Genomic DNA, 13,282 nt, shown 5'->3' with positions numbered 1-13,282 from the left:
GAAGCAGCTATATCATTTCCAGTAATGTGATCGCCGAACTGCTTTTCAACAAAGGGCGTCTTCCTAATGAACTTCAAAATGAGCTCTGCTGCTTGTTGGAGTTAAAAAAAAAATATATATATATATATATATATATATATATATATATATATATATATATATATGTTTATACATATATATATGTATACACACACACACACACAAGCATGCATATATACATATGATACAAAGAAAGAAAACATATATAAGTAGATGTTTTGTTATTACAACATGCATGCCAGGCAGTGGTGACCATGGGAGGTCACCTCCGTGTTTCTGAGCAAGACAGCCTAACACTCATTTTTCCATTATCACTGTTGCCCGGAGTGAACTTGTCAAAGAGATACTCCACCATTCAGACTTCCACACCCCTCCACCCCCCATCTTGCTACTCATACTTAACCATTAGTATTTGCATAATTAATGCACATAAACATTTCAGGTGAAACTGAAGACACCCTTTATTTTAATCCCTGCCCAATCCCATTCCCTTCACTTGTTCCCCAGAGGCAACTGCAATCATGATTTTCAGGCTATGGTTCTATACTTTCAGTATGCACATGCACCCACATTCACCAGGGACCCCTACCTCACCCCACCCCACCCCACCCCAGTCTACCCCCATATACCTACATTATTTATAAGGGGAAGACTGATTTTGTGTTTTCCAGGGCCCCATGGAACACCTTCTCCCTCCCACTGTGGAGATCCTGAGCTGCATATGGTTGGGGTATGGCTGTGTTCAGAAACTCCTGGATACCTGTTTTAAAACTTAAAAAATGAGAGATTTGCCCACATGAATCAACCAGAGACCTTTATTTATTTATGAACCAATAACTTTATTGGAAGAAATGGAAAAACTGGAAGAAAAAAACTTAAGTGATAAAATAAAGTCCAGGAAAAGAGAGTCCTGCCCTTGTTGCCAAAAAAAAACCAAAACCAAAACTTAAGTGAACTTCTTCTGCAAGGGCACTCTTGCTGTCTGCATGGCAGGCATGGTGACCAGGGCTCTGGTCACCCCGTGGCTCTGGGGAAGTCCAGTCCAGGCTCAGTTCTTCTTTTCGCCGTCGCCCAGGGTGAGCTTTTCAAAGAGTTACCCTGCCAGCTCGACGCCTGGGGCCCCCATCATGCTCAGGGTGGTGACATGACCCTCCAGCTGTCTGATGAGCGCCACCTACTGGCTGAGGTAGTGAGTTGCCAGGAAGTGGAGCAGGTGGGGGTCGCACTTGTCGGTGGCCAGCTGGTGCAGTGGAGCAGGCTCCGGGTCACTTGCTTCTCCAGGAACAAGGGGCACTTCATGGCCTTGAGGCCGCTCTTGCACTCGCCACTGACTGGCTTCCTGATGTCTTGGAAGTTGAGGCGGCCCCCCGCGCTGGTTCTGCAGGCGCTTCAGGCCCTGGGCCCACAGTGGCGCAGGAAGAACCGGCTGAAGTGCTTCAAGGCCACGTCGTCGCGGTGGAGGTAAAAGGCCGCGGCCAGGCACACGAAAGAGGCCTGGAGCTGCAGGGTGAAATGGCTGTTGACGGCGGCCTCGCAGTCGGCGTGGTAGCTCTGGCGCACCTGCGAGGGCGGCGTGGGCAGCGTGGTGGGTGTGAAGGCCAAGGTGAAGGCGAAGCCGCGGGGCCTGCGGTACCCGTCTCGGAGTCCCTTTCACGTGATATACCAATTTCCTTCGTCTTGGGTAAGTGCAGACTTCTCTTTTGTTTGTCAGAAAACAAAAGGCTTAGGTGTATTCTTAGAGAAAGAGCTTAACTGTGTGGATGTATTTATCCCCTCCAGCCTCATTTGTCCTTTCACTGCCACTCAGCAAGCATTTTTTTTTAACCCCTCAATGATGTTGTATGGAATGAGCCACAGTGGTAGGAAATACCATTGATCTCAAATTATCTTTCATTCATTCATTCAGTAAATATTTATTGATTACTTAATATGGCCCAGGCACTGGTATGGGATTTGGGCATATATTAGTAACAAAGAGAGACAAAGTCTGTTCCCATGAGGTTTGTATTCTAGTGGAGAAGCAGACCAAAACAAAACAAAACAAAAAATTACTGTTTTTCTCCCTTTATTGTCTCCAGTAAATACGTATAAGATATTACACATGTATATGATATTAAAAAGTCAATATTTTCTTAGAAGTTAAAGATGTTATAGTGGAAGACATAAGACCAATCTAGGTATTTATAATTAATTAATTCAACAGCCATTTCTATACAGTATTCCAAATATGTGTCAGTGTTTGACTCTGGAGACACACAGAAGAATCAGACATGGTCTCTGTTCTCAAGGTACAAGAAAGAGTGATGGACTGTTTTAAGTGCTCTCAATGATTTTAAAGTTTTTGGATAAAATAGCTGTTTTCACTTAGTTTTATTACCATGACTTTGACTAATGTACTTTTTTGGGGGGGTCCCTTTATTTCTCTTTGAAAGCTCATGCTGTGCTATAATCATTGTTTATGAAGGAAGCAAAGGATCAAATATCAACTGTCACTTTGTACACTTATCTAAGCAATTTTAGAGGCATTTAATTGTTGGGTCTATAAAGAAATAGAATAATAACAATGTCTATTTGATAAGTTGATGTTAATGATAGGATCATATATTAGAGATGGAAAAGAACTACATGATCAGTTTCTCAGTGAGATAAAATTGTATTCTATGTTTGCTTAACACCAGTGTTTAGTCTTAATATAATTGCAGTCTTTCAAAAATTTCCTGGGAATAGTCCATTGTAGACTTCACTGGAAGAATCTATTTAAATAGAAGAAATCTTGATTTTGTAGAACATTTTCTCCTTGTGTCCCAAGATTATTTAATAATTAATTTATCTGGACAACTTTACTCTTCAAATATTAAAATAATACTATTGAATGGTTCTATGTGTACTAAGGGGTGATAATGGTGTTTCTCAGATTTTTTATCCCTCATCATTACTCCCTAGGTTAGAAGATAATGTTAAAATACATGTTATAACTGAGAGAAACCTAAGGTTTAAAATCTAACTGTTTTAAGGGAAATCAATAAACTAGCATGAACTGGAACCTCAAATTTCCATGAAGGAAATATACATATATCTAAACAAAAACATTGCATCCAGTTTTTCTTTAATGAGGAATGTAAAGCTAAATACAAACACAGAATGAAAAAACTTCAGAGCAGATCATGTTTTTAGAAAAATTTACAATTTTATTTTTTAAATGTATTTATTTTATTTTTTAATTTTTGGCTGCATTGGGTCTTTGTTGGATGTGGGCTTTTTCTAGTTGCAATGAGTGGGGGCTACTCTTTGTTGCAGTGCATGGGCGTCTCATTGCGATGGCCTCTCTTGTTACGGAGCATGGGCTCTAGGTGCTTGGGCTTCAGTAGTTGTGGCACATGGGCTTAGTTGCTCCGTGTCATGTGGGATCTTCCCGGACCAGGGCTCGAACGGATGTTCCCTGCACTGGCAGGTAGTTTCTTAAGCACTGTGCCACCAGGGAAGCCCCCAAAATTAAAAAAAATTAGATAATCAAATTTTATAGTTTATAACTTGGTCTGTGCTAAGATAATGTCTTTTAAAATATCAATCTAGGACTATAAGATGAAGGTTTCTTTGAAATGTTTGTGGTCAGTGTTGGTATTATGTTAGGATTCTCCAGAAAAACAGAACCAATAGAAGATATATTTGTATATTATATAAAATAAGGAATTAGCTCACGTGATTATGGAGGCTGACAAGTCTCAAAATCTGCAGTTGCCGTACTTGAGACCAGGAGAGTCCATGGTGTAGGTCCAGTCCAAAGGCCAGGAGGCTCAAGACCCAGGAAATTCAAGTTGAAGGCAGGAAAAAACAATGTCCCTGCTCCAAGGCAGTCAGGCAAGAGGAGTTCCCGCTTACTCAGAGGAAGGTCAGCATTTTTATTTTATTCAGGCCTTCAAATGATTGTATGAGGCTCATCGACTTTAAGGAAAGCAATCTGCTTTACTTAGTCTACTATTTCAAATGTTAACCTCATGGAAAAACACCCTTTCAGGCACAAACAATAATATTTGACTGAATATCTGGGTACCCCCTTTGAAGTTGACATATAAAAATTAGCTATCACAGTATTATTCATGATAAATGCAGAGTCAACAAATAAAAATTCTCATGCTATAATCTGCGAAAACTGTTTTGACTTTCAGTTCCCTTCATTAATTTACAAATGTTACAGAACTAATAGTTACACAACTGGCATTAGACAATAAGTTCTGACTCCATGTCAATGATTAGCTCTCATTCATTCATTCAGCATATTTCTATTGAGCACCTATTATATGACAGGTATTTTATAGGTACTAACATAAAAACTTGTTCTATAAGCTCCTCATATTTGTATTTCTTTTGTAGCTAAGTGCTAGTAAATGCTACATATAATTCCTTCTTTGAAAATTAATAGATGAAGTAGGATCAATGGTATAATCTTAAGGAAGTAGACCATAAGTAGCAGCAGTTGGTGGCTTATCTCACTGTCTGTGTTTTGTGTGTGTGTGTGTGTGTGTGTATACATACGTATAAATAAATCATTTAATGAGAGGTAGTGAAAAGTGATACATCAATATTCTATATCTCTGGGCTGTTCACTCTGCATTACCTCATTATTACAGATACTGGATTAGATTTGATTATTATTACCCATATTTTACAGATAAAGAAATTGTGAATTACAGTATGTAACATGATCAAACACAGAGCTTATAAATAGCAGAGAGTGACACTCTGAATTGGATTCCTCTCTAGGTAGTTTGGGAAGTTTGGCTGGACCATGAGCTCCATTAGAACAAAGACTGTTCAACTTGTGATGCTAAATTTCACATAGTAGGGGCTCAAAAATAGAAATTAAAATATTGAGTGGCCTATGAAAAGCTTTAGTCTCATTATTTCTCCAAATTAAAAAAATGAGTGGGAGTAGATGTTGAATATATATTTAAACTCTATTTCCTTTAGAAGGAAAAAAAATCAAAGACACCCAATGGTGATAAATTACTATTATAATTTTAATTTAATATGCATAAACATAAAACCAGGCATAGAAATTGGTATGCTTTTATAACTGTAAACCAAACAATTTGTAAATATATGCAAATACAACTATAAAACTATTAAAATTAGGAAGTTCCAATTATGCATCCGATTATGCTTTTTGTCTTAAACACAGTCCCTTGTCACTGAGAACACACTAGTTGACGAGATGCAGGTTTCCTTTCGAGTGCGCCGTGTCTGTGTCCCGACATCCGTGAAAGATCTTAGCGCTCTACCACCCTTCTTTACTGAAGACATGACATACTTTAGCTCATATGATGATTCATAATGTACTTTTGCTTTCAGGTAGTGGAAGTCATCATTCAAATATTGTCTGTCCATGTTCTTTTTTATTAGTTTGTGAAAAGTAATTCTGATGCAGTTTGTTGATTTCATGAAATACCGTTAAAAGCCTCAGTAACTTCAATAACTGAAGAGGCTGTTCAAACTGGGAATTGAGGGGGAAGAGCGCTACTGACAGAATTTTAAGGGATAACACTCTTCCCTTTGAGTTTCATTCTATTAAACTATTTTTCACCTCCCAGTCGTCACTTTAAAAGGAAATTTTAGTGTTTGCAGCTGGTAAAATGTGACTATAAGGGTGGACATGCGACAGTTGTCCTTTTTACACTAGAACATGCCAGCCTAGCAGCAGTCACACTCAGTGTGATTCAAAACACACACGCAGGCATGGACAGTGAGTTTGTGCTGCTGCATTGAGCTATAGACAGATCCAGATAATTCTGAAAATGCTTCCAGGAGTTTTTCATTTGGATGTAAACACAAGAACAGATCCATGGAATTCACCAATACAGGTAGAGAACACTGAATTAGAATGGCATGGACACACCATATATCTAGTCAATAACTATCTAGGACCTAATATATTCCAGCTTTGTGCTAAATGCTGAATGATTGCAACAGGCGTTGACTTTAATCTCATGGGCCCTAGAGTCGGTTTCAGTTCACTATGTTCACTGACAGAATGTATATGGAATGGATGTAAAATTAGATGCTAATGAGTTGATAATAGAATATGTATATATATATTGAAATATTCATATATATTCAATAATATTTTGTTTGAAATCTTTACTACTATTGTCACAGATCCAGAAATTGCTACAGACGTTCTCATACCTTTTCCTACATAGCAATTAGGTTTAGGGAAAATATTTTTGGTGGAATGGTGTTAGTCAACCTACAAATCCAGAATGTCTCGGTTGAAGGTGTAGATACTTTGTTTCACTAAAATCAAGTGTAAGTTTTTCCATACAAGTTAGGAAAAAAATGCAAAATCCTAATAAAATGTTCCTTATGATTCCATACCTTACTATACTATTAACCCAATGTGTTAATAAGCTTGTATTTAATGTAATCATTATTCTTCATAATTTGACATGAGTAATGTGCTCTCACATTTTAATTTTCTAAATTTTATTTTTTTGTGGGACGCGGGCCTCTCACTGCTGTGGCCTCTCCCGCTGCGGAGCACAGGCTCCGGATGCACAGGCCCAGCAGCCATGGCTCACGGGCCCAGCCGCTCCGCGGCACGCGGGATCCTCCCGGACTGGGGCACGAACCCGTGTCCCCCGCAATGGCAGGCGGACTCTCAACCACTGCGCCACGAGGGAAGCCCTAATTTTCTGAACTTTTATACCATATTCTCAATGACTTATTTGCTGATTTCCTTTTTTATAAAAATATGATACCTCAACCAACCACTGTTAAACTCAGCAAAAAGCACGGTTTCCAAAGTAAATGTTTTGTAAAGTGTTTCCTGTGTATTATTCACATTTATTACTTTTCCTCTGAGTTTTTTATATTTCAGTTCATACATGAAAAATAAACAATGTCCTTTTGACTTATTTTCTTGAAGTCTTTTGCCGTTTTCCAAATATATCTGAGTAGTTAAGGTCAGTTAAACCTATTTAAAGTTTCAAATTTCTAGGAAATATCTGATATTTAGTAACTTTCTGCCCAAATGATTTTAAATCTCATTTATTATAAAGTGAATTAAAAGATTGGCATACATTCTTTAAATAGAAAGATTATCAACCTGCTTTTGCTAATGTAGATGGTGCTCTTAAGTTCTGATTTCATACATGACAAACAAGCCAGGATTAAAGGCTCATTAATAATCTGCCAAATACTGTCAGCTGTATGACTCAATGCTCCATTAGTAATGTAATCCCTTGATTTTCTTCTGCCAGAAAAGTGATTCTTTGAAACCATTGACAGTAATATGAATTTATACATTATATGTGTGTGTGTGTGTGTGTGTGTGTGTGTGTGTATCTCTTGGAAGAGAGACTGAACGCCAAGACAAAACCTTGCATTCCTTTACAGGACGTGCAATGCAGATCTATTGTGGAGTAACTGCTGGATCTGGGAAGGAAGGTGAGGCTAAAGGCAGCCCATTAGAAAGGGAAGAGGCTGTTGGAACTGGGAGTTGAGGGGAAGAGAACTACTGACAATTTTAAGGGATAACACTCTTGCCTTTGAGTGTTTGTGTGGTAGAGTCCATGGCCTAGAGTAGAAGGGGGAAGCTGTACTAGAGCAGCTTCTGGTGGCGGGAATATTATTTTCTTATACATGCAGCTATTGAAACATTGCTTAACATTGCTCAGATCTTAACTGTCAAGGACAAAAAACAGTAATGATAACTGGAAATGTCAGTTCCACATCCACAATAATCTATTCACAATTGCTTCCCTCTTTCACGAGTTCTCTATCAATTATCCACGCTTCCCCCCCCCCCCAAATCATCACTTTTTCCTTAATCACATGTATTCCTCAGTTATGCTGTAGAGAACTGCAATTTTCCCTTCGTGGCCCTTCCCCCTTAATCCTTTTTTTTATTTTCCACATTAACAATCCCTAATTTTTAGAAAAAAGACAATAGCATATAAATGAATCAAGGTGCAGAATTCCTCAAATTATAAAAATCAATTCCTGGAGCGTTATTGATTGGTAACTGTATTGATCACATCAATGTAAGTATTTTAATCAGTCTGTCTACAGAGAGTGCAGCTACAAGATAAAAAAACATAATCAGTTTATTCAGTTGTTACAAATGTAGGAGGGGGGAATGGAAATAGGATTAACAAGATTTTATGCAGAACCAAGAGTCCACTTCCTTTTCTTTCCAGAGACACTATTCTATAAACCATGGTATTGCTTCTCCTAGCCAGACTATGAAGCATGTTTGGTTAGATTACATTTTGAATTATACCAGTTCATTGGAGTAAATGTCTCTATGGGACACTTGGGTTTATAAAACTCTGTTTCATAGCTGGATGATGTAGAGCATCCCTCAGACTATCTTGTTGCAAAAGAATGCTGTTGGGTCAAATGAACAAGAGAAAACAGGTAATAATATAATATTAGAACTCTCTACAAAATAACATCTCAATTCACATTTTGTGCTACGTTCAGTGACATCTTAGAAAACCATTCTGTGTGTATGTATGTATGGAGTGCACAGATTCGTACGTACATATTGAGCTTTGATCACTAATGTTAATGTTCGCTAAAATTAGTACCTTACTGTGGATTGTAGTATGAATATATATGTAGTAAATTATTATAAAGAGATATGATTATTAATATAAAATAGTATTCTGTATTTTATAATTAGGGTTAGAGTGGTATAATTTAAAAATAATAATAATATTGAATATTTTTGCCTACCCTTCCAATATTGGACGTTAGTTAGGTAAAGTAGACATTAGTGGAAACATGCATCTTAGCTGATTGTGTATGTATATACTCTGTCAATTTTTAATTCTTTAAAAAATACAAATGTTGTATTAGAAGCCATGGAGTGTTAGAAGTCAGCGGTGGAAAACTGAGGTTATTGATTATTTTGTGTTTTCATATCCACAATATGAAGTGATTTTGGAAGTTTTTTGCTAGCTACTAGAAAATAAGCTAAGATTTATGTTAGCTCTTTGAATGCATCTACCGAAGTTCCATCACTAGGAAAGTGAGGTCACCCTTCTTTGATTAAATCATCAAACATAACATAGTACCATTTACATGTCCTCAAAGTTTTATTACAACACAATTAATAGCCAAGATTTTAACTATTTACAAGGTCTTCTAACTATATACCAGATAGTTTGATGTGTACATGGCATGAACTACCTTATAAAATACAGCTGCCTCTTTTTATTTTCTAAATATTATAATTTATCTATATTAGTGAACTGGAGCTGTGGATCAGATGATAAGATATGCATAACTGTGTGCACTGATTGGAATGCCACTTGTTATCTTTTTTCTGGAAATGTCTATATAAGAAAATAAAAGGTACTTTAGAGAAATATGAAAAACATAGCAGCCTGATACTGTTCATTCTTACCCTTTTTGGGAATTTGAATAAGTAATTTATTCTCCCTTAACCTCAAGTTCTCTATTTAAAAAAGTGACCTTGGACTAGATCCTGTTGCAGATACTATGGTCAAATGATTTTATGCCCAGGGATTTCAGCCGTTGGCTGTGAATCAAAATCAGTTGAGGAAATTCTGATTCAGCAAGTTCGGGGTTGAACTCTGGCATATGTACAGCTGACCCTTGAACAACTTTGGGGTTAAGGGTGTGGACCCTCACACAGTCGAAAATTCAGGTATGACTTTACAATCGGCCTTCTGTATCTATGGTTGAACATCTTCATATTCAGTCAACCCCAGAGTGAGTAGTACTGTAGATTAAGTGAACCCACCCGGTTCAAGTCCGTGTGGTTCAAGGATCAACTGTACTTTTAAGAAGTGCCACAAGTGATTCTGATACTCAGCCAGGATATGGAATATTGATTCTATGCTATTTGGTGCAAAGAACAAAATGGGAATCTCTCAGTCTATATATTGATTATAACTTATCTAAATATCATACCTTACTAAGAAAAAATATCATTGGGTGTAGCAGTGGTAAAATAGCTGCAGTGTATTTCATTATAAGAGAAGATGGTTACAGTGTTACTGGTAGAAAAATGATCAGAATAGTGTATTAGTTAGGGTTCTCCAGAGAAACAGACCTAATAGGATATTTATATTATATTGGATTGTATTGGATATATAATAGGTTATTGTATTTTATATAATAGGGTAAACTATCGTATTGCGGTTGACCCTTGGGCAATATGGGTTTGAACTGTGTGGGTCCACTTATACATGGATATTTTTCAGTAAATACTGCAGTGCTACACGATTCGTGGTTGGTTGAATCTGCGGACGCAGAACCGGATCATGCAGTTTTTAACTGCACTCTAACCCCCATGTTGTCCAAGGATCAAATGTATATATGTGGGGAGGGGTGATTTCTTTTAAGGAATTGTCTATTGGCTTTGGTTTATGTGACTGTGGGGCTTGGCAAGTCAGAAATCTGCAGGGTAGGTCAGCAGGTTGGAAATTAAGGTAAACGTTCATGTTGCAGTCTTGAGTCCAAAAGCTAGAAACTCAGACAGAATTTCTATATTTCAGTCTGGAGGCATAGTTCTTTATTCATGGGAGGACTTCAGTCTTCATTCTGAAGGCCTTCAGCTGATTGGATGACGTCCAGCACACTATGGAGGAATCATCTGCTTTTCTCAAAGTCTACTGATTTACAAATTAATCACATCTAAAATACACCTTCACAGCAGCTTCTAGACCAAAGAACCAGGCACCATAGACTAAGTTTACATGTAAAATTAACCATCATAAATGGTAAACATGAGTGAGGGCTAGCTGATGCAGGCAGAAGAATGCCGAAGTGGGTTCATTCAGAGGGAATGTGATTGGGTATCAGAGGAGGGCTGGCATATGCTGTGTGGGTGGAGGAGGCAGCAAGGTTGTGGACTACTTGAATCTGTTGGGGCTCAAAAATGGTGCCCTGAGCCAGCATGAATTCTACCACAGTAAATGTGGTAGGCAACTGAGGGTGGGCAGAGACACACAGGATGTCATACTTGAGACCAATTAGGCTTCATTTAACCAGTGAGTTTCATCACGTTGATTTTCATAGTTTATTCTCATTCCCTTGTTCATCTGTTCATTATAGAACACTCCAGTCAGAGCCTTTCAACTTTCTTGAGCATTTGTTTATTAGCTTGGTGGTGTTGGTTTTGGTTGTCAGTACAGCACTATTCATTTTTGGAGTAGTATCACTTCATACTAAGGCAGTTGTTGCCTATTGATTGAACAGGCCCATTGTAATTTCTCTGCACTCCATAGCAATATCACTTTTCTTCAACCCAGGAAGGGTTGATTGAATAAGCAAGTTGCTTCCACTTTTAGTCTTTCAGCTGCCACTTGGATACTTACCATACTTTGAATCCACTTGCCAAACTATCATGACCCTGTTATCCTGTGTGCCCACCAGTTATATACATATTATCTTTCCTTACTATCTTGCATATGCTGAATTTTGACTTTCTTCAAATTTGGTTACCTTGGATAATACCATTACTACTTTGGTTTTTAAAGCCTTTAAAAGTCTTTTGGGACTATAAAAGGCACAGGGCTCTAGAAATGGAATCCTCAGATTTTGGTGTGCATAAGATTCACCTATAGCTATATGAAATGCAGGTTCTTGGCTCCATTTCTAGAAAATTCTGATACAATTTATATGGAGAGAGGGGGTTTTGCAAATCTGCATTTTACAGGAGCTACAGTTTCTACTATGCTTAATAGCTATTCTGTGTTGATTCATCATAATGCAATGCAACTATGCACTTAAACAAAAACTAAACCTTTTTTTGAGAATATTAGATTCATCAAACAGTTGCAGAAATAGTACAGAGAGTTCTCATATACTCTTCACGCATCTTACTCTAATGTTACTATTTTACGTAGTACATATGTTAAAACTAAAAAGACAGCGGTGCATTACTTTTAGCTAAACTCCAGACTTTATTCAGATTTATCGATTTTTTTTTTTTACAATTATGTCTTTTTTCTGTTCTCGGACCTAATCAAGTATATCACATTGAATTTAGTTATAATCTCTCTTCTATGGTCTCTGACAGGTTCCCAGCCTTTCCTTGTTTCCCATGACCTTTATAATTTTGAGAAGTACTGGCCAGGCTTTTGTAGAATGGCCCTGAATTTGGCTTTGTTTGCTGTTTTTCTCATGATTAGACAGACCAGGGTTTTTGGGGTTTGGGGGAAGATTACCATAGAGGTGAAATGTCTTTCTCATCACCTTGTGTCAGTAATGACTTACTGGTGATGTTAACCTTGATCACTTGGTTAAGGTGAGGTCTGCCAGATTTCTTCACTGTGAAGTTACTATTGTTCCCTTTCCATAATCTATTTTTTGGAATCCAGCCAATACTCCTAAGAGGGAGTTTAAGCCCCATCTCCTGGAGGGAAGAGTATTTACATATGTTATTTGAAATTCTTTGTAAGAAAGATTTGTACCTTTTTCCCCATTTATCTATGTATTCAGTTATTTCTATCAGTATGGACTCATGAATATTTATTTTATATTTCTCTATAACTTTAAAGTTTAATTAATTTAATGACTCAAATTGTTCCAGCTTAGGCCATCAGGTGCTCCTTCAGTTGGGTTCTTGTGTCCCTTTGATCTGCCTCTATCCTTTTGATTTTTGAGTGCTGCCTTATTTCCTGGCCCTACATAATGCTCCAGGCTCACCTTGTGTTTTCATTGCCCCAGGCCTAGAATTAGTCATTTCTCCAAGGATGTCTGGTTTTTGTTATTTTGGAGAACCATGTTTAGAAACTAAGGCCTGGATGCTAGATGTGTTTGTTGCTACTTGGTGTCATTGTTTCTAGTCTCTCCGCAGAGTTATGGAATATACGCATGTATATTAACCAATGTATACACATATCTATAATCCTTTCTATAGGTGTCTATCTCTATACCTATTAAACTAAACGTGAGTTCATACTAATGTCTGACTCTAATCCAGTATCACATGGTTCATTCTAGCTTTTGCCTCTTGCTTATTTGTAACTTCTTTTACTAACAGTGAGAAACCTGACTCAAATTATTTACCATTTATTTACTTATTTGTTCTACACTAGTGTAAATGTGTTTTCATATTTCTTAACTGTATTCCTGTGAGAAGCAAACTTACCAACTAAAATTGTGTTTATGTACAGTTATTTTTGCACCTAGTCTTAGATTTACCAATCAAAACATCATTTTCCAAAGTCACTTATGTCAGTTCCTTTTTCTCCACCCCCTTCAGTGC

At 37.5% G+C, this 13,282-nt stretch overlaps 1 pseudogene across 1 annotated transcript in view; it reads right to left on the bottom strand.

Moving 5' to 3' along the window:
* Positions 1-1,087: 1,087 nt before the first annotated feature.
* Positions 1,088-13,282, bottom strand: part of LOC307055647 (ferritin heavy chain-like) — a 61,151-nt pseudogene continuing 48,956 nt past the window's right edge. Inside the window, exon 3 of the transcript in view lies at positions 1,088-1,686. The product of the transcript in view is annotated as a ferritin heavy chain-like (transcript). The remainder of the gene's footprint in view (positions 1,687-13,282) is intronic.

The sequence above is a fragment of the Hyperoodon ampullatus genome (assembly GCF_949752795.1).
Source record: "Hyperoodon ampullatus genome assembly, chromosome: 7".
Taxonomy (NCBI): domain Eukaryota; kingdom Metazoa; phylum Chordata; class Mammalia; order Artiodactyla; family Ziphiidae; genus Hyperoodon; species Hyperoodon ampullatus.
Note: the sequence above shows the minus strand (reverse complement) of the source record. Positions and strands in the feature narration are given on the sequence as shown.